Source organism: Pongo abelii, chromosome 13 (genome assembly GCF_028885655.2).
Source record: "Pongo abelii isolate AG06213 chromosome 13, NHGRI_mPonAbe1-v2.0_pri, whole genome shotgun sequence".
Taxonomy (NCBI): domain Eukaryota; kingdom Metazoa; phylum Chordata; class Mammalia; order Primates; family Hominidae; genus Pongo; species Pongo abelii.
Window position 1 is genome coordinate 96,936,497 of NC_071998.2, and position 22,190 is coordinate 96,958,686.

The 22,190-nt window shown below is 41.5% G+C and overlaps 1 long non-coding RNA gene across 1 annotated transcript in view; it reads left to right on the plus strand.

The window, feature by feature from the left end:
* The first annotated feature begins 13,228 nt into the window (after window positions 1-13,228).
* Window positions 13,229-22,190, plus strand: part of LOC134759795 (uncharacterized) — a 41,810-nt gene continuing 32,848 nt past the window's right edge. The window contains exons 1-2 of the long non-coding RNA XR_010136573.1: window positions 13,229-14,194; window positions 16,201-16,377. This is a non-coding gene — a long non-coding RNA (uncharacterized LOC134759795). The remainder of the gene's footprint in view (window positions 14,195-16,200; window positions 16,378-22,190) is intronic.

Below are 22,190 nucleotides of genomic sequence, written 5' to 3' on the forward strand. Positions count from 1 at the left end.
TTTGTACCAGTACCATGCTGTTTTGGTTACTGTAGCCTTGTAGTATAGTTTGATGTCAGGTAGCATGATGCCTCCAGCTTTTTTCTTTTTGCTTAGAATTATCTTAGCTATATGGGCTCTTTTTTGGTTCCATATGAATTTTAAAGTAATTTTTTCGCTAATTCTGTGAAGAATGTCAATGGTAGTTTAATGGGAATAGCATTGAATCTATAAATTACTTTGGGTTGTATGGTCATTTTCATGTTATTGATTCTTCCTATTCATGAGCATGAAATGTTTTTCCAATTCTGTTCTGTCTGATTTCCTTGAATAGTGGTTTGTAGTTCTCCTTGAAGAGGTCCTTCACTTCTCTTGTTAGCTGTATTCCTGGGTATTTTATTCTCTGTGGCAATTGCGAATGAGAGTTCATTCACGATTTGGCTGTCTGCTTGTGTATTGTTGGTGTATAGGAATGCTTGTGATTTTCGCACATTGATTTTGTATCCTGAGACTTTGCTGAAGTTGCTTATCAGCTCAAGAAGCTTTTGGGCTGAGACAATGGGGTTTTGTAGATATAGGATCATGTCATCTGTAAACAGAGACAGTTTGACTTTCTCTCTTCCTATTTGAATACCTTTTATTTCTTTTTCTTGCCTGATTGCCCTGGCCAGAACTTCTAATACTATGTTGAATAGGAGTGGTGAGAGACGGCATCCTTGTCTTGTGCCAGTTTTCAAGGGGAATGCTTCCAGCTTTTGCCCATTCAGTATGATGTTGGCAGTGGGTTTGTTATAAATGGCTCTTATTATTTTGAGGTATGTTTCATCAATACCTAGTTTATTGAGAGTTTTTAACATGAAGGGATGTTGAATTTTATCAAAGGCCTTTTCTGCGTCTATTAAGATAATTATGTAGGTTCTGTCTTTAGTTGTGTTTATGTGATGAATTACCTTTATGGATTTGCATATGTTGAACCAGCCTTGCATCCTGGGGATGAAGCTGACTTGATTGTGGTGGATAAGCTTTTTGATGTGCTGCTGGATTTGGTTTGCCAGTATTTTTATTGAGGATTTTTGTATCAATGTTCATCAGGAATGTTGGCCTGAAGTTTTCTTTTTTTGTTGTATCTCTGCCAGGTTTTGGTATCAGGATTATGATGGCCTGATAAAATGAGATAGCAAGGAGTCCCTTCTTTTCAATTGTTTGGAACAGTTTCAGAAGGAATGGTACTAGCTCCTCTTTGTACCTCTGGGAGAATTCAGTTTTAAATCTGTCTGGTCCTAGGCTTTTTTTGGTTGGTAGGCTGTAAATTACTGCCTCAAATCAGAGCTTGTTACTGGTCTATTCAGTAACTTCTTCTTTATTCAGTCTTGGGAGGGTGTATATGTCCAGGAATTTATCCATTTCATCTAGATTTTCTAGTTTATTTGCATAGAGCTATTTATAGTATTCTCTGATGATTGTATGTCTTTCTGTGAGGTCAGTTTTTATTGTGTCTTTTTGATTCTTCTCTCTTTTATTAGTCTAACTAGCGGTCTATTTTATTAATTTTTTCAAAAATCCAGCTCCTGGATTCATTGAATTTTTTTGCAGGGGTGTGTGTGTGTGTGTGTGTGTGTGTGTGTGTGTGTCTGTCTGTCTCCTTCAGTTCTGCTCTGATCTTGGTTATTTCTTGCCTTCTGGCTTTGGGGTTTGTTTTCTCTTGGTTCTCTGGTTCTTTTATTTGTGATGTTAGGGTGCTGATTTGAGTTATTTCTAGCTTTCTCATGTGGGCATTTAGTGCTATAAATTTCTCTCTTAACACTGCTTTAGCTGCATCCCAGAGATTCTGGTACATTGTCTTTGTTCTCATTGGTTTCAAGGAGCTTTTTGATTTCTGCCTTAATTTCATTATTTACCCAGGAGTCAGTCAGGAGCAGATTGTTCAATTTCTATGTAGTTGTGCAGTTTTGAGTGAGTTTCTTAATCTTGATTTCTAATTTAATTGCACTGTGGTCTGAGAGACTGTTATGATTTCAGTTGTTTTACATTTGCTGAGGAGTGTTTTACTTCCAATTATGTGATTGATTTTAGAGTAAGTGTCATGTAGTGCTGAGAAGAATGTATATTCTGTTGTATTTTGGGTGGAGACTTCTGTGGCTATCTATCAGGTCTGCTTGATCCAGAGCTGAGTTCAAGTCCTGAATATCTTTGTTAATTTTCTGTCTCAGTGATCTGTCTAATATTGACAGTGGGGTGTTGAAATCTCTCACTATTATTGTGTGAGGGTCTAACTCACTTTGTAGGTCTCAGATAACTTGTTTTATGAATCTGGGTGCTCCTGTATTGGGTGCATATACATTTAGGATAGTTAGCTCTTCTTGTTGAATTGAACTCTTTACCAATATGTAATAACATTTGTCTTTCTAGATCTTTGTTAGTTTTAAAGTCTATTTTGTCTAAAACTAAGATTGCAACTTCTGCTTTTTTCTGCTTTCCATTTGCTTGGTGAATTTTCCTCCATCCCTTTATTTTGAGCCTATGTGTGTCTTTGCACATGAGGTGGGTCTCTTAAATACAGCACACCAATGGGTCTTGGCTCTTTATCCAGCTTGCCATTCTGCATCTTTTAATTGGGGCATTTAGTCCATTTACATTTAAGATTACTATTGTTATATGTGAATTTGATCTTGTCATCATGATGCTAGCTGGTTATTTTTCAGACTTGTTGATGTAGTTGCTTCATGGTGTCATTGATCTTTGTACTTTAGTGTGTTTTTGTAGTGGCTGGTAACAGTTTTTCCTTTCCATATTTAGTGCTTCCTTCAGGAGCTCTTGCAAGGCAGGCCTGGTGGTGATTTCCCTCAGCATTTGCTTTTCTGAAAAGGATTTTATTTCTTCTTTGCTTATGAAGCTTAGTTTGGCCAGATTCAAAATTCTAGGTTGGAAATTCTTTTCTTTAAGAATGTCGAATATTGGCCCCCAATCTCTTCAGGCTTGTAAGGTTTCTGCTGAGAGGCCTGCTGTTAGTCTGATGGGCTTCCCTTTGTAGGTGACCTGGCCTTTCTCTCTGGCTGCCCTTAACATTTTTTTCCTTCATTTCAACCTTGGAGAATCTGATGATTATGTGTCTTGGGGTGCATCTTCTCATGTACTGGGATTCTCTGGATTTCCTGAATTTGAATGTTGGCCTGTCTTGCTAGGTTGGGGAAGTTCTCCTGGATATCCTGAAGTATGTTTTCCAACTTGGTTCTGTTTTCCCCATCTCTTTCAGGTACCCCAGTCAGTCATAGGTTTGGTCTGTTTATATAATCCCATAGTTCTTTGGGTTTTTTCATTCCTTTTTATTCTTTTTTCTCTATTTTTATCTGCCTGTCTTATTTCAGCAAGATAGTCTTCAAGCTCTGAAATTCTTTCCTCCATTTGCTCTATTCAGCTATTGATACTTGTGGTTGCATCGTGAAGTTCTCATGTTGTATTTTTCAGCTCCATCAGGTCATTTATGTTCTTCTCTAAACTGGCTGTTCTGGTTAACAGCTCCTGTAATGTTTTATGATGGTTCTTAGCTTCTTTGCATTGGGTTAGAACATGCTCCTTTAGCTCAGTGAAGTTCATTACTACCCACCTTCTGAAGTATACTTCTGTCAGTTGATTCATCTCAGCCTCAGCCCAGTTCTGTGCAGTTGCTGGAGAGGTGTTGTCATCATTTGGAAGGGAAGAAGCACTCTGACTTTCTGAGTTTTCAGAATTTTTTTGTTGATTCTTTCTCATCCTCATGAGTTTTTCTACCTTTGATCTTTGAGTCCGCTGACCTTTGGATGGTTTTTTTGTGGAGACTTTTGTTAATGTTGTTGTTGTTGCTCTGCATTTGTTTGTTTTTCTTTTAACAGTAAGGCCTCTCTTCCATAGGGCTGCTGTGGTTTGCTGGGGGTCCACTCCAGACCCTATTTACTTAAGTCCCTCCTGTCCCTTGAGGTGTCATCAGTGGAGGCTGCAGAACAGCAAAGATGGCTGTCTGTTCCTTCCTCTGGGAGCTCTGTCCCAGAGTGACACCGACCCAATATCAGTAGGAATGCTCCTGTATAAGGTATCTGGTGACCTCTGTTGTGGGGTCTCACTCAGTCAGGACGCACAGGATCAGGGACCTGCTTAATGCAGCACTCTGGCTGCCCCTTGGTGGAGGTGGTGCACTGCACTGGGGGGAATCCCACTTGTCCATACTGCCCGATTCCTCAGAGCCAGTAGGGGGAAAGACTAAGTCTGCTGATCCATGGAAACTGCAGCCTCTCCTCCCTCCAGGGGCTCCATTCCAGGGAGATCAGAATTCTGTCCATAAACCCTTGGCTGGAGTTGCTGAAATTCCCACAGGGAGGCCTCACCTGGTGAGGAGGAATGGGTCCGGGTCTGGCCTAAAAAGGCAGTCTGGCTACAATCTGCCACGGCCACTGTGCTGCACTATGGGGAATTCCTCCTGGGTCCAAACTACCCAGTTTCCTTGGCACCAGCAGGGAAAAATGGCAGACTGGAGCTGCAGTGATGGCTGCCACTCCTCTCCCAGGGAGCTGTCATCTTAGGCAGCAAGTAGCCACAGTGATGGTGGCTGCCCCTCCCCCTGGGAACTCTTAGTTTTAGGCAGTCTCGGGCAGTCTCCAGCCAGGCGGCCACAGAGAATCTGCACATGAGGGGTAAGTGGTGCCAATGAGCCTAGAGAGGTAAGTGAGGATGTGCAAAGCAGAGATTAGGATTTTGATCTTGGTGTTAGAATAAGAAGTCATTGATGCCATTAAAGGAATCTTAGTTTCATGTTGTTAAAACCAGTCTGTTAGAATTATGAAGAGTAGATTGGATGGGACAAGAAGTGCATCCAGGTAGGAGGCTGTGCCAGTGCCCAGGCAAGAGCTAATGGAGATTCAGACTTGGTGGTGCACCAGTGGAGAAATCTGAGGGTTATTAAGAAAGAAAAGAATGAGACTTGGTGATAGATTGTTATGAGGGGTTATGAAGACTAATAATACTCCTTACCTTTCAGGGAAGTAAGGATGGAATGAGAAAACACAGGAACAATGCCTGCACAGTGTAGGCATTCAATAAATATTAGTTTCCTTCCTCATCCTTGAACCTGGGTTTCTGGGGCTCTATCAGCCCTTGAACACTGTCTTGGAGATGTCAGCCTACAGCTTCAGCTTCCCAGAGGGTTCAAGAGAATCACTTCCCACCTTTCTACGTTCCACACTTTTGCTGCTATTGCTTACCTTGTGGCACTTAGTGGGCGGCCATTCCTTATATAGAAATTACTGTCAACCAAGGTCTTCAGGTCTGTGTCTTCATGCTGCCGAAGCCCACCTCTGCCCCATGCACCATAGGCCGCAGATGAGGAGAAACTGTGCAGATAGGTTAGTCCTCTGCTTAGGTGGAGCTGAGACCCTGTGAGGGGATCCTCCTGGTAGCTGAGCCACAGACTGAGCAATACCTGTCTCCTCAGAACAGGAGGGTAGGGGGCAGAGGCTATGTGGCTTCTGTCTTTCCCCAGGTAATATATGGGAGGAAGGGATTTGTAAAGAGATCATAGGGGATAAGGTCTCAGCCAGGGGTCAGGCTGACATATATAAGCAATTGTGTGCATGTACCTGTGTACCCAGGGCTGTCTGCAAGTGCATGCTTATGAGTTCACATGTAATGGCGTTATGTCCATGTGCTTGCACACTTGGGCTCAGGTCTGTATGTGCATGTATGTGCATGCATTTTTCCATGTGTGTACATACATGCTTGGATATGTGGAAAGTGGGTATGTGTGCGTGCATGCACATCACGTATCCATGTGCTCTGTGTGTGTCTCTGCAGAAGCCTTGGGCCTAAGCAGCCCCACCCCCAGAGTCACACATGCCCCTGACTGCCAGCAGGTGGCCCCTGAGCACTGTGTGCTGGGCTCTGGGGAAGGGGTCAGTGTGTTCCTGCCTCCCTCCCTTTCCTGAGAATCCCTGAGGTTAGGAAGGCCAGAGCGTTCTCCACTGCTCTAGCCTCTTGGGACTTTACCCCTGAGGCTCTGTCTAGCTGGGATTCCACCCTCTTGCCACACAGAAGAGAGGCAAAGCCAGTAGCCAGGGGGCAATCCTGGGCCTAAGGAAGGCAATTTTGACCTGCCTAAGGTCCTGAAAGTGTCAGGGCTTGCCTTTACGTAGGACTGCTGAACACCTGTGGTGTTCCTGGCTCTGTGCAAGGCTCTTGCAGAGAGATGCTGGCCCAGACCAAGGCAGGCAGCAGGCACATAGGCAAGCCCTATGCCTGCTCTGAGGCTGGGGAGGAGTGTGGTCTGAGGATGAGGACTGTTCCATCTGGGCCACAGAAGGGGCAGAAGACAGTGCCCAGGGATACTTGCTGACCCCTGCTTGAAGTGGCACTCAGGCCAAGCAAGAGAGACAGATGGCATTTCCCTTTCTTGGAAGGCGGGCAATGCTATCATCCATATCTCATAAAGACAGCAACCAAGTACACAAAGACAGGAAATCTTTATTAATTGTGACTGTGTGGCCTCAGGATAGTCGGGAAGGCTTGAAAAGAAAACCAAGGACTCAGTTGGATTTGACCACATGCCCCTGAGAGCCACCAGAATGCCAGAGAGCTCCGTTAGTCCACTCTGCCTGGTTTAGTCCCCGTGAGTGGCTGTGAGCAGACAGGCCCCTGGACGGCTTGTCTCTGGATCTTTGGTGCCTCACACAGGGCTGAGCCAGGGGTGGACACTCGCTGGTGACTCCATGGTTTGGAGCCTTGAAGGGGTGGTGGGCAGTGCCTGGAGCATATGGGAGGTGGGGTGCCTAAGTAAGGACAGTCGAGGTGGTAGAGGACAACTGGAAAGAGATGGTGGTACTTGAAGCTGAGTTTGGACCAGAGCTGCTCTGGTTGGGTTGGAGGAAGTCTGAGAGAGGTGAGGCTCCAGAGAAGGGGCCCAGATTAAACCGCTGTAGAGCTGGGAAAGACCCGAGCCATCAGACAATCCAGTGGTTTTTACCCTGCTTCCTGCAGGGCACTAGAGGACTACCGATGTGCCCCAGAGCAGTCAGTGGTGGTGTGAAGGAAGCTAAGAGAGAGGCATTAGGAGAGACTCTAGACTCCTGCCTCAATTCAATCGAAGCCACTCAGGTTTTTTGTTTTGTTTTGTTTTGTTTTGTTTTGTTTTTGAGAGGGAGTCTCACTCTGTTGCCCAGGCTGGAGTGCAGTGGCGCTGTCTCGGCTCACTGCAAGCTCCGCCTCCCGGGTTCACGCCATTCTCCTGCCTCAGCCTCCCAAGTAGCGGGGACTACAGGCGCCCACCACCACAACCGGCTAATTTTTTTTTTTGTATTTTTAGTAGAGACGGGGTTTCACCATTCACAGGATGGTCTCGATCTCCTGACCTTGTGATCCGCCTGCCTCGGCCTCCCAAAGTGCTGGGATTACAGGTGTGAGCCACCGCTCCCGGCGCCACTCAGCTTTTTATCTTGAGGACAAATTGGAGTTTATTTTATTTTATTTTATTTATTTTTATTTATTTATTTATTTTTTGAGACGGAGTTTCACTCTTTCACCCAGGCTGGAGTGCAGTGGCGAGATCTCGGCTCACTGCCAGCTCCGCCTCCCGGGTTCATGCCATTCTCCTGCCTCAGCCTCCTGAGTAGCTGGGACTACAGGCGTCCGCCACCACGCCCGGCTAATTTTTTTGTATTTTTAGTAGAGACAGGGTTTCACCGTGTTAGCCAGGATGGTCTCGATCTCCTGACCTCGTGATCCACCCGCCTCGGCCTCCCAAAGTGCTGGGATTACAGGCTTGAGCCACCGCACCCAGCCAAATTAGAATTTATTTTAAATCAAAAGCCTATTTATTAAGTGCCTACTATTTGCAATCCGTGGTTTTAGATTCTAGTACTAGTTGAGGAACATGGTATATAAGGTCCGTGCTTTCTTGGTAATTTTACTCTAGTAGGGGAGACAAGTAAACAAGCAGACATTAATTTTGGGTGGTAAGTGGTAGGAACACAATGAAACAGGATATGCAATAAAGTCAGGTGCGGGAGGAAGAGGTGGAGCTCCTTTAGACTGGGTGGTTAAGGATGGGCTCTCTGAGGTCATAGTTGAGCTGAGGCCTGAATGATGAGAGTGGGAAGAGCAATCAGAATAAGACTTTGAATGAAGAAAAAGCTCTGTGGAAAAATTTGAAAACCACCTAGTTACTCTTCTTTTATATGTATTCATTTAATTGAATTTCAAAAGTAATATATATTCATCGTAAAATATTTTCAAACCTTATTATTGTGTTTAAGGTAAAATGTAGAAGCAGCTCCTATCTCCATGTCACCTCCCTCTACCTCTGTTTCCACTTCCTGGAGAAAATCCCTTTATAGGATAGGTAGGTAACCTCCCAGATTTCTCTCCATGCATTTGCAAATCTATATATATATGTTTTATTTTAAAATTTGTATTTATTAAGAGATGAGTCTTACTCTGTCACCCAGCCTGGAGTGTAGTGTTGCAATCATAGCTCACTGCAGCCTTGAATTTCTGGCTTCAAGCGTTCCTTCTGCCTCAGTCTCCCAAGTAGCTGGGACTACAAGTGTGAGCCACCATGCCCGCCTAATCAAATCTATATCTTAATTACCAACTTTATTTTCAGTTGATTGTCTCCTAAAACATTCAAGTTTAACAAGTCCAGAATGGTACTCTGGATTCTCTTTACTAAACCTCTTCCTTCTCTGGGCTTTCTCATCTTAGTCACGGCACCACCATCTAACATAGGTTCAGTCCTAAGGCTTGGAGATACTCTTATATCGTTATTTGCCATCTGACCACATGTCCAATCCCCTAGCACATATTGCAGGTTCTACCTCCAAAATCTGTCCAATATCTGGACAATGCTTACACTCTCCACTGTGTCCAGCCTGATCTAAGCCATCAGCTTACCTTGCCAGGACCTCCCAATTGCACTTCATCTTACCATTGTTATCTTCTACAATCATTCTCCACCTAGCAGCCGGAGTGATCTTTTAAACATCGTGAACGCAGTCATGTCCCTCCTTGCTTAATACCCCAGTGGCCTCCCATCACCCTTGGGAATAAAACCCAATCCCTTCACATGAATCCTAAATGATTGGACCATTGTCTTCCTCTCCAATCTCATCTTGTTCCTTTCTTCTCTTATTCATTATCCTTATCTACATTGTACATTCCTTCCTTTTCTCCTTCCTATTGTATCTGGAGGCCTTGAATTTGCTGGGCTGATTCTTTTTTTCTTTTCATTTTTATTAATTTTTAATTTTTTAATTTTTTTCAATAGTTTTGGGGAACAGGTGGTTTTTGGTTACATGAATAAGTTCTTGGGCTGGGCGTGGTGGCTCATGCCTATAATCCCAGCACTTTGGGAGGCCGAGGGGGGCGGATCACCTGAGTTCGGGAGTTTGAGACCAGCCTGACTAACATGGAGAAACCCCATCTCTACTAAAAACACAGAATTAGCTGGGCGTGGTGGTGCATGCCTGTAATTCCAGCTACTCAGGAGGCTGAGGCTGGAGAATTGCTTGAACCTGGGAGCTGGAGGTTGCAGTGAGCCAAGATTGTGCCATTGCACTGCAGCCTGAGCAACAAGAGCAAAACTCTGTCTCCAAAAAAAAAAAAAATCTCTTTAGTGGTGATTTCTGAGATTTTGGGGCACCCATCACCTGAGCAGTGTACAATGTACCCAATGTGTAGTTTTTTTATCCCTCATTCCCCTCCTACCCTTCCCCCAGAGTCCCCAGAGTCCCCAGAGTCCCCAAAGTCCATTGTGACTTTAGCTCATTGTCACCCTCCAGGAAGGCCTCCCCTCATGGCTCCATGTAAAATCACCTCCCTTTCACCCTCCACTCTCTACTCCCCCAGCCACCTTCTTTTATTTTCTGTTTATTATTTCCTTTATAGTATTTACATTATTAGAACTGAACTTCCTTCTTTGTTTCTTGTCTGTCTCTTCCATGTGCTTGGAACACAGGCTCCATGGGGTAGAAAGCTTGACTTTTATCCTTGTTTGCGGACCTAGTGATGTATAAATAAAACTGTTTCCAGATTGTTGCTAATGAACAAGGCTCTAGTGAACATTATTGTACATATATCTTTGGGTAATCTTTGATAGATATTATCAAATTACTGACCAAATTATGATATTAACTTGTACTCCCATCGACTTTGATCAATGGCTTTCTCCATATCTTTGTCAACACTGGATCATAGAAATCTTTTCCCTCTTTTTGGCCTATGTTATGAGCAAAAATCAAGTATTTTACTTTGTTTTAATTTGTATTTCCCTGATTATGTGAAGTTGAATATTTTTTCATATGCTTTTTGGTCATTTGTACTCTTTATTTCGATGACAAACATGTTGCTAGACCCACTCTCAAACATGGTTCTGTTTGTAAGAAATAATAAACAACTGGTAGATGATTACAGTGTCTGCCACATGTCATGTGGTTGTATATTTTTTTCTGGCTATTTATCTCTATCTTATTGATTGGTAAGAACTCTTTATGTTTTCTGGAGTTAACTTTGCTGTATGTGTCACAAATATTCTCTGTTTTTCCTTTTTCTTTCAATATTGCTTAAGATATTAACATATTTTTTAAAACATGGAGATGGATTCTTAACTTTTCCATTTCTGTTATTGTAAAAATAGCACGTGCACCTGTAAAATGTTTTCTAATCTATAAAAAAAGTATTCAATGAAAAGTGATTCTCTCCCATGACACTAAGGTAAACTTGTTATGTTAGGCCATTTTTCCATTGCTAGAGAAATACTCGAAACTGGGTAATTTAAAAAGAAAAGAGATTTAATTCGTTCACAGTTCTGCAGGCTTTATAGCAAGCATGGTACTGGCATCTGCTTGGCTTCTGGGGAGACCTCAGGAAGCTTACAATCATGGCAGAAGGCAAAGGGGGAGCAGGCACGTCACGTGGCCAGAGCACAAGCCAGTGAGAAAGAGTGGAGGAAGGGTGCTGCACACTTTTAAATGATCAGATCTTATGTGGACTCAGAGTGAGAGCTCACTTGACACCAAGGGGAAGGCCCAAGTCATTCATGAGGGATCCACCCCCATGATCCAGACACCTCCCACCAGGCCCCACCTCCAATACTAATTCAACATGGGATTTGGTGGGGATTTACATTCAAACTACATCACTTGTGTATCCTTTCAACATTTTCTTCATATGTTTACATGGACATTCATTCATCATTCATTTATCATTCATTTCTCCAGCAAATATTTACAAGTCATTTATACTTTTAATAGATACTTACTGGCTATCTACTATGTTCCTGGTGTTGTACTAGGTATATAAAAAAAAGATTATATCTATGTGTGTGTGTGTGTGTGTGTGTGTGTGTATACATAGTCTTCCTTTGATTTTTTGGGGGAAGATGTGCTGTCTTAATTCTTATTTTTACATTTGAGATGCTTCTATACTAGCATAAACATATCTACCTCATTGTTTTTAATGTTTGATTATTCTATTTTATGTATATACCAGAATATAGTTAATCTGGTCCTTATTGATGGACATTTACATTGTTTCCTGTGTTTGCAATTACAAACAGTGTTGTAGTGAATATCCCTGTAGCTATATCTCTGCAGACATGTACAAATATATCTGTAGCACAGACTCCTAAAATGGAATTGCATTTTAAGTTTGATAGACATTGCCAAATTGTCCTCCAAAGCTGTGTTCCAATTCACACTCCCGTCAAATGTGTGAGAGCGCCCATTTCTCTGCTTTATTTGCAGCCCTGGATATTATCAGTCTTAATTTTTTGCAAGCATAATGGGCAAAGAATGACATTTCATTGTTTTATTTTGCATTTACCTCATTAGGAGCGAAGCTGAGAATCTTTTCATATGTTTATTGGTCATTTGTATTTCTTCTGTACTGTCTATACTCTTTATGTTTTTATATTGAGTTGCCTTTAAAAAATTTAAATTGATCTGTAAATTCCATATAGTATGGATATTCATGCTTTGTCTGTTATGTGTTGCAAATAATTTTTGCCAAGCTGCCCTTAGTCTTTTAATATTGTTTATGGTAGAACCCCACTTTTTTGATGGAGAACACAGTGTGGTCCTGTGCAGACCACATTTCTATAATGTCTTCCTGCAGATGTCTGAAACTATGTTTAGGGTAGTTTTTCTTTTCATTCAAAATTCTTAAATGACTACGGCAGAATCCTGATGTAAAGGCAAGGAAGAATCTTTCACTGACTTTGTGGTTGTCATTTTCCTTGTGTTGACAGGGCACTTCCTTATTTTTGTCATTTTCCTTGTGTTGATAGGGTACTTCACCATTTATTTGCACATTTTCCTACAAATGAAAGCTTTTTGTTTTTCTCTCTGTTTAAAATGTTAGGACTGCATGTCTGTTTTCTAACTTAAAAGGTTGTATTACATATAACACTGGATGGCCCCTCATCCTTGGTTTAAATAATCATTTTAACAACTACTCCAGGGAGTTCTAGTGATTCCGTGGAAATGACTTAGGGGCCATCAGTGGGCGTGGACTAAAGAGGATAGGTAGAGGTTCCCACCTTTCTTCCATTTGAAGAGCTGCAATTAGGCTTCTGTATTATTCCTTCTGGAGAAAGCAAGGGTTTTTATCTTAGCAATCTTGGACTAGCATGAGGTCTTTATTTTCTAAAGCTGTGAAGTTCTGGGGACTTAAGAATTTACTCCTTTTATAGTATAATCTCTCCCTCCCCTCCTAATATGAGACCTGTCTTCAAGCTTCATTCATTCCAACTTCATTTGGACATAACAGTGCTCAACTCGTTCTAGATATTTTCTCTCCATTAAACAAAGCCATACTAGCTGAATGCTCATAGGTATTCATAGAATAGATTTTGGTTAATAGACCATCATGAAATCTTTCTTTTTTTTTTTGTGAAAGTACTATGTAGTAAGATTTATCAGTCTCTTATTTTTAGAGCAACAGTAACTCACATCTGCTGAAATATATGAATGTTCCTATTTCAATCAAGAAGTTCATCTGGGGCAAAGGTACAGCAAGAAAGGAAGCAAGTGGAGGGTCATTTCTGAACATAATCACCAATAATTCCCTATAGCAGTCATGGTGCTTTTGACTACAGTACTGGGAACTCCAACCATGAAGATAATAATTTTTTTTTTTTTTTTTTTAACAAGAAGCCCACAGTGCTGGTTAATTCAACAGCTCAACAAAGACCAAGGTTTTTTGTATCTTGCACAATATGGTGGCTGTGGTTCGGGGGCATGTGCACATGCAATATTGTATGGTGTTTTCACTGCTGGTGAACTCTCCACCAAGTCTCTTTTCAAGAGTGAAGAACCTCCTGTCCCCAACCCAGAAGTTGATTTCCTTATGTCTCATTTGTTGGAACTGAAACACATCTTCACTCCTAAACTGATTACTCCCAAATAAGTGAGATTAGTTCAGTCAATTTACTATCTGTTCAAGATTTTACACTGAGCTGGGGAGAGGGTCATCGTTCCTTGAGTGTTGGTTACCTGGTCATAATCGGAGAAGGTATTGTTAGGGGGAAAGCATAGGCAATCAAGAGAGTTGCTAGGATATTGCTTTTATTTTAATTAATGTATGTTTTCCAAAACATTATCACAATTATTGTTGAAGCAACTTGATTTAGTCTTTGGAAATTTTATGGTTCACTTCAAATGACTGTAAATAAGAAAGAGAGTGTGCATGACCATATCTTAAATCTTGTTCCACTTCTGGAAGGAGCACTGAGTAGGGAGGGGAATAGAACTTTGCTGCTGTGAACACAATTACTGAATAGTTGGTGTTAAGAAAAAAAAATCAGATTTATTAGAGGCAGAAGTAGATGTACAGTTCCTTTATAATCTCCTCACTCTTCTCTGAATATTTAATACATACTATTCAATTTTAGAATTTCATCTGTTGGAATTTGCATCCATCTAGTTTGGCAACAATGGATGGCAACCATCTACTAATGAGTTTTAATAAATGAATTAGTTATTATGATTTTGTTTTAGATTGGTTGAAAGGAGTTTGGACATAACAGTGCTCAACTGGTTTTAGATATTTTCTCTCCATTAAACAAAGCCATATATATATATGATTTTTTTTCAGATGGCAATTTGCAGGTTCCACATGTTGTCTAAAGAAAACAATGGTGGAGAACAACTTGGATTGTGCTAGTGGGGTATTACATACCTTCATGAAAGTTGACTCTGTGGTAGGTAAATGTTGCAAGGTACAGATTTCCATGGACAGAGATAAAATTGTATGTGTTCTGACTAAAGCCACTGCTGGGCTCTGAAGACACTGGAAATCTAGTTAAGTTACATGCAGTGCATACTGTTCAGAGCATGGCAAGAGTAACAAGAAGACTATGCACTGGGTCAGGATGCATGTGGTGCCCAGGGAACAGCACTAGCTCCCAGAAAACATGAATTATACGATAGGTAGCTCCAAGCTATTTGAGCTAAAATTGACCCTCCAGGGTCTGGAACCGAGTTCAAATTTCCTCATGCTGTCATGCCATGGAATGCAGAAAGGGGAAGAGCAGAGAAGACTCACCTCTTACTAGGCTTTAATATGCTTGCAAACAGCAGAACTTATTCTCCAAAGTAATTTTTCTTCATGCATCCAGACATTTGAACCATGCAGCCCAGAGTCAAGCCTTGAGCTTCTATAGCAAGTCATCTTGAAATTAAATGCCATTCTCAGACTTGGCAAATATATTTTTCCACTGCCTGGGAGCTCCAGAGACCTGGCGGTCCTGAGCTACTGAGGGTTGGAGCTAAAGAGACATGCTGATGATGGTGGTCTCGGGATGGGGATGAGTAGCAAACAAAGGATGATCTGTGTGTGTGTGTGTGTGTGTGTGTGTGTCAGGGCAGGGGAGTGTGTGTGTGTGTGACAGAGAGAGAGAGACAGAGAGAGACAGACTGAGAGAGAATGTACCTGTTTCTAAGAGAAGCCCTGGTAACAGGTTTCTGGGTAAATGAAAGTTGTATTGTCTTCCATCAGAGATGTCTTGAAAATAAAGTACTTTAATGCTAATACTGCAGATGTCTGCAGGAAACTCAGCACCACACTGAACACTGTAGTTAGATAGCTGTGCAAAAAAGTACATGAAGGAAAGGGCTAATGTGCAATACTTCTATTTAAGATAGAAGGAGGAAATAGAAATTGTGATAGCATGCTATTTCAAGTAATAATAGAAAGTACTTGATGTTTACATGGTGAATGGATCAATACTAATTGTGTAGTCAGCGCACATACAGTAGTTTGGATTATACAAGTGATAGATGCACTCAGTATAGCTGAAATTTCCACCCTGCAACATTTATTTCTTGCTGCGTGTTAGATGGAATTTTCCACCCAACTATCTGGAAGGATTTGCATAAGAATGGTGATAGAGCAGTATTCTTTAATGATGTGCTTTTCTTTGTTAAACTTCAAAAATGTCTATGGTGCATGATGAGGTTTGGGTGAATTGCCAAGCTAATGCTTTTATATTTTCTTTAAGGAGCTTATCTTCACTGTGTTGTGGGAGTTACTTTATATTGTGGTTATAAAGGCAGTGGCAGTAAAGTCGAATTTGTAGTAACCCCCAGTAAATGCCTCCTCCTTCTCAAGAGCTTGGTCCTGTTAAGAAGGGAATTTGGGAAGGCACTTGGCTGCTACTGGTTCAACTGCAAGGAGTCCGTTGAACTCATTTTATGTTCTGTACCTGGTTCTGCTCACCAAGAAGTGAGGAGGCCATTCTCCAGCTCAAACAATGACCTCTTGTTAGCCTAAATCAGCACCGTTCTGTCAAACAGTCTTGAGATCAGCCCAAAGTCTGGTGCTTTCATGAAGTTGAGTTGAATTATTCAGATGAGAGTCTGGGAGCAAATGCTGTTTGAAAAGTGACCTTTTTGTCCTCCCCACAAGAACCTAATGTTTACAATGTGAGGAGGAAAAGGGACTGGAATCTTGGGAATTCCAGGAATGCAGTCACCAAGCAAAAGAAGACTCACTCTCCAGATTTTGCTCCTCAGCAAGGATTTGCAAGTATAAAAGTGGAAAAACAAAACCCCAAAGCTGGAGCCCAGAAGGGTAGTCCAATAGAGGACTTCACATTAACCACAGTTTCAATGAAACAAAGAATTTTGAAACCCAAGTGTGGAAGGAAGCTTAGAGGTCACTTAATCTGACCCTTTGCCTAATGCATGCATCTTTTTCCCAACACAGCTTTGCAGCTCATTGATCATAAATTGTTGCATGAATACAGCCAAGGACAAAGAACTCACTTTCTCCCAACAGCAAGGAGAACAGATGACATTATATGGAGGACTTACTATGCACCAGGCATAGTGGCAAGCCCTTGAGATTCATCATCCTATTTAATGTGCACAACAGCCTTATGAGGTAGGTAGTTATTGTAATTCCCATTTTACAGATGGGGAAATGGAAGCTTTCTGTGTTGCAGGAAAGGGATTTAAGCCCACGAAGCTCCAGTTTTATGTTCTTAACCCTTAGACTCCTTTGCCCAGCCTGTTCCAACATTGGTAGTGCTGATCATTACTCTTCTGTCCTTTGGAGACACTTGGAACACACCTTGCTCCTTTTTTTACATGATAGCTCTTCAAGCATTTGAGGCAGCTTTCTTGTCCCTCTTCTGGTTTCTCAGTTCCTTTTCTTTCTTTTTAATTCCAAGAAAACATTCTCCCTTGGCTCAGTTTGGTGAGTTCCTCTAGAAACATTTCTGTTTACCAATGCTCTTCTCAAAACATTTCATTTATTCATTGAACATTTTACAGAAACCTCATACATTTTGCTTTCTTTTATTAGGAGACAGTGGGCTTTGTTGGTGACATCTAACCATGAAGGCATCTATTTTGGGTGCCCAGGGAGCCTTTCCAAAGAGCACATGATGAACTTTTTCCACAGCCCTTTATAGGGAGAAGGCATTAAAAAAATCCAAAGCATTAAAATAAGCCAGGATTGAGCTTCTATGTCATCGCTGGTAGAAAAGGCAATGTCAGAATAAAGAATAGGAAGCTTTCTTACAAAGCTTTAGTGGTGGTCCTTCAGGGTCCTGTGGGAGAACTGCTCTTAGTTGCAAAGACAGATCTAATTCAGCCTCTGACCTGGATTCTCTGAAGCTCACTGGCAGGTCACCAAGCCCCTCTGCATTTGCTTCCAGGCTTGTGAAAGGTGATCATGTTGTTGACACTCTGGTGTTATATTTCTCATGGAGCGAGTTCTGACTCAGAATCAGGCAACCTGGGGCTTGTTGCACACCCTTGTGCAAATCACTGTTCCTCTCTGGGCTTTAGTGTCCTCAGCTGTAAAGTGAAAATAAGTAAGTCTTTATAACCAGGTTTGGAAAAAGTTAAATGAAGTTATGTTTGTGAGAGCACCAAGCTTCGTAAAAGTTAGTTGAATTGGTCTATAATGAACCTTGTGTAGGTCTTGCAGGGTTTAAGACTATGGCTCATGTAAAATTGCAGTTCATCATAGTAGTGAGGACTAAACTGACCTTTTTCTTCTCTTGCCCAAATTCTTATTGAAGGGGCCTGGGGAGTAACATGCTACAAACCATAAAGTCTCATCAGAAGGGTTTTATTTACGCCTACATAAGGCGGCTTACTTTCCAGTCTGACTCTGGCGTAGCATCTCATGATAAAGAAGGAAATAAAAATATTTTAACCCCAAATATGTTTTATTTGCCCTATCCTGAAATACTCCTGCAAAGCTGACTCTTGTGGGGGAAAATCTTCATTCTGAAGAGAATCCCCTTCCTTTTCTTTCCTTTTTCCTAATCCAGGAGAGAATCAACTTTGAGAAGAAACATTTTCAATCTGTTCTCTCTGAAGCCTGCTACCTGGAGACTTCCTCTGCATAATGGGAACCCTGGTCTCCACAAACCCTCTTTTAACTCAGACATCACTTTCTATTGATTTTGAGTCGTTAGATAATAATTTAACTCTTTCAACCAATTGCTAATCAGAAAATCTTTGAATCTGCCTGTGACCTGGAAGCCCCCACTTCCAGCTGTCCTGCCTTTCCAGATCAAAGCAATGAACATCTTACATGTATTGATTGATGTCTTATGTCTCCCTAAGATGTATAAATCCAAGCCATATCTTGACTACCTTGGGCACGTGTTCTCAAGATGTCCTGGGGCTGTGTCATGGACTGTGGTCACTTATATTTGGCTCAGGATAAATCCCTTCAAAGTATTTTTAGAGTTTGACTCTTTTTATTGATAGTAGAAACAGCTAGCTTTAAATGAGCATTTCCTACCTGCTAGCTTCAGAGTTATATTATCTTGTTCATTTTTCATATGAGTTTCATATGAGTGAGATGTTTACTTTTACAACCCAATGAGGAAACCAAGGTATAGAAAAGGTAAGTATCTTGCTCAAGGTCCTGGGATTAATAAGTGGTGGAGCTGAGGTTTGAACTTAGGCTGTCAGGTACTGCTTCTATGCTGCTGATAAATGTATTCTTTAAATGAGTATTATTTTGCTCTGAAGAATCTCTGAGTACTGATGAGCTTGTGTTAGAAACATGCTGTTTCCTTCCCAGTCCCTGGAGAACAACGCCTGTTAGGAGTTACATGCATAGTGTTTCCCCAGCCATGAGGAGGGTCTTTCTGATGGTCAAGCTCGATCATTGCAGGCCCATGGAGACCCCCATTGTGGTGCAGCTCTGTGTAAATCAAGATCAGCACAAGTGAAACTGCCATTGAGCTAACAAAAGAAATTGATGACAGAGAATTGCATTGAAAGGATTGTAAGTTAAAGACACAGACTTGCTAAAGCAAAGCTATTCTGAGTTAAAAAATTGTTCATCACTAGTAAGAAATAGAAAAAAATAATTTTTTAAGGAGCCATTTATATAAGTCACAATTTTCTCTAATCCCTGTGATTTTCTCCAAATACACATCACTAACAAAATAGTTTTGTTTCCTTACCCACCCATCTTTTTTCTTTTCTGATTTCAGTGCAGAGTTAGAATAGGGAAAGGAAGTGATGGTCCTTTATTCGTTTAAAAATACTTAAGTGGTTTTACACTGTGGGAAACTTGAATTTTCATTTAATGCAGTGGAAAGAACACTGGGTTGTGTTAGAGATTTGACTTCTAGTCCTGGTTCTGTGTGATGTGACCTTGAGGGAAACACATTCCTTCTCTGAGTCTTCTATTCCTCATCTGTTGGGGTTGGTGAAGGTGATTTTTAAAGTTGTCTAAGTCTGGATGCCACATGTCAAAGCAGGTCAAGGCAAGGCAAGGCAAGTCCATTTAGTCAATCAATACCATTGGAGTTCCCATTAAGCATCAGACCTTGTGCTGGGTGTGGGAGTACAAACAGTGAAAACAAAGACATGGGGCTTCAGGCCAGTGTAGTTGTAGCTGGGATTATATCCTACCACTGTGTGGGATTACCTCCTACCACTGTGTAGGATTATATCCCACCACTGCCTCTCGCTAGCTACAGAATCACAGTTCTGTTGTTTTCCTTTTGTGCTCCATTTTCCTCATGAGATTGTTGTGCTAAGAAATGTATACATGTCAAGAGATTTCCACGGTGCCTGGCACTTAGTAAACATTTAAATAACGTTGGCTTTTATTAGAATTATTATTGGAGGAGGGAGGCAGAGGCTAATCAAATAATCACATATAGGCATAACAAAATCAATTCCCTAAATGTTCTGAGAGCATATATCAGAAGGATTTCCTTCGCCTGGGAAGTAGTGATTGAGGTTAAGCTCTAAAGGATAAGTTCATTAGTTGAAGGGAGAGTGGAATGGAGTCTTAGGCAGGTGGAACAACATAGCAAAACCTCTATAGAGGGCAGAAGCACAGATTTCTGGGAACTTAAAATAGGCCAGAACAAAGAAGAACAAGGAGAAACACGGCAAGAAAGGCATTTAGAGAGGGGAACAGGGACCATTTGAGCCTAAGATGTTAGAAAACTGGTTTTTCATTTGCTTAATGGAGGTCAGGGTTCCAGTTACAGCCATGTCTCTGATACCCTGAAGTGCTGTTTGACAGGGGTTTGGCTTTCTTTAGGGTAGAATCTAGGAGGAACCAGCTTCTGAGGGACACTGGGACAGTGCATGTGATGAGTGATGGCTCAGAAGGGTTGGTATCACCTGGACTGTCATGTACTTAGGTCATGCTTCAGGGACCAAAGTCCCAGACTGAGGTCTCATCATTTCAATGCCCTCTTCAATGTCCTATGGCTGGTCAGATCTGAACAGAGTTGAAAGGCCAAACTGAATTTTTCCCTGTCTATAGGGAGACAAGTCTTAACAGGCCTTCAGCTATTGGGATCACGTTCATTATTTAAGAATCGGAAGAAACCTGGGGATTATCTATCTAGAGAGATGCATCTACATGCTCGAACCCAAATTTGAGTGCATTTTTAGGTTGGGTTTGTAGGTCCCCATGAAACTCATTCATGGTCCCAGGTTATATATCCTTTCACTGTGTCTTAGTGCATTTAGTGTTGCTATAAAGAAATATCTGAGGCTGAGTAGTTTATAAAGGAAAGAGGTTTATTTGGCTCATGGTTCTGCAGGCTGTTCAAGAAGCATCATGCTGACATCTGCTTAGCTCCTGGTGGGAGCTTTTGTGTTGTGTTGAAACATGGCAGAAAAGGTCAAAAGGGGAGAAGGCATGTGCACAGGGGGATCAAACCCAAGGGTTGTCCTGGTTTTATAACAGCCCACTCTCATGGGAACTAATTCATTCCCCTAAGAGCCAATCCAGTCTCACCAGAGCAAGAACTCACTGCCCTGAGAACAGCACCAAGCCGTTCATGAGGGATCCACTCCCTAGGCCCAAACACTTCCCACGAGGCCCCACCTCCCAACACTGCCATGTTGGGATCAAATTTTAAAATGAACTTTTTTGGGGACAAGCAAGCCATATGCAAACCACAGCATATTGCAAGGCAATGTCCAGCATTGAAGCCTGTGGATCCTCTTTCTCTGTCTCCCTGCTCTCAGGTCTGTCCTCTCCTTTCCTTTTCTACTGTTGTTGCCTTGATTTTGGACCTTCATTACTATCCCCCTAGGCTATTTTAATTTCCTCTGGATTTGTCTCTCTGCATTTAGTTTCTCCCCCTCCAAATTCATTCTCTACATAATCTATAGAAAGAAATTATATTGAAACGGTGTATGTGAGATAAAAGTTAATAAAATTATAAAAATTTATTTTTAGGATAAAGCAATAAGGTTTATTATAGATACTTTGGAAGATACATGTAAGCTTAAAAAAATTCATAGTCTCAGCACCCAGAAACAACCAATGGTAAATTTTTCTTTGAGTGTTTTTCTATGGAAAATTTCTTTTTAGTAGTTGCGATCAAGCTATACGCCTGTGTATTTTTACATTGAAATGTTTTAGTTGACATTTATTTTTTCTTTAGCTCAAATGCACGTATTTAAAAAATTTTTTTATTATGGAAAGTTTTTTTTTTGTTTTTTTGAAGACAGAGTTTTGCTCTTGTTGCCCAGGCTGGAGTGCAATGGCATGATCTTGGCTCACTGCAACCTCTGCCTCCCGTGTTTAAGTGATTTTCCTGCCTCAACTCCTGATTAGCTGGGATTACAGGCACCCACCACCAAGCCCAGCTAATTTTTTGTATTTTCAGTAGAGACAGGGTTTTATTATGTTGGCCAGGCTGGTCTTGAACTCCTGACCTCAGGTGATCCACCCACCTCAGCCTCCCAAAGTGTGGGGATTACAGGCGTGAGCCACCACACCCAGCCTATGGAAAGTTTTAAACATACACAAAAACAAAGACATTATTATAATGACCCCCTCCTCCACATACCCGACATTTACCTTCAGAAATTATCAAACTTTTATCAGTTAGCTTTTGATGTGTAATAGGTGGCCTCAAAATTTAGTGGCTTAAAATAACAACTGTGGATTTAGTTCATAATTCTCTGGAGCAGCAATTTGGGCTAGGCTCAGCTGTGTGGTTCTTTTGTTAGTCTTGGCTGACCTCACTCATGCATCCGTGTGCATCTGTGTTTCACTGCCACTTAGCTAGATGGCTCTCCTTCTGGGATTGCTGGCTGATGTCAGGGGTGACAGGAAGAACTAAGTCCTTGTATCTCTCACCATCCACAGACTATCTTTGGACTTCTTCATGCTGTGATGGAAAGATTCCAAATATATAGAGAGGGCAAGTATCAGTGCACAAATACTTTTCAAGTCTC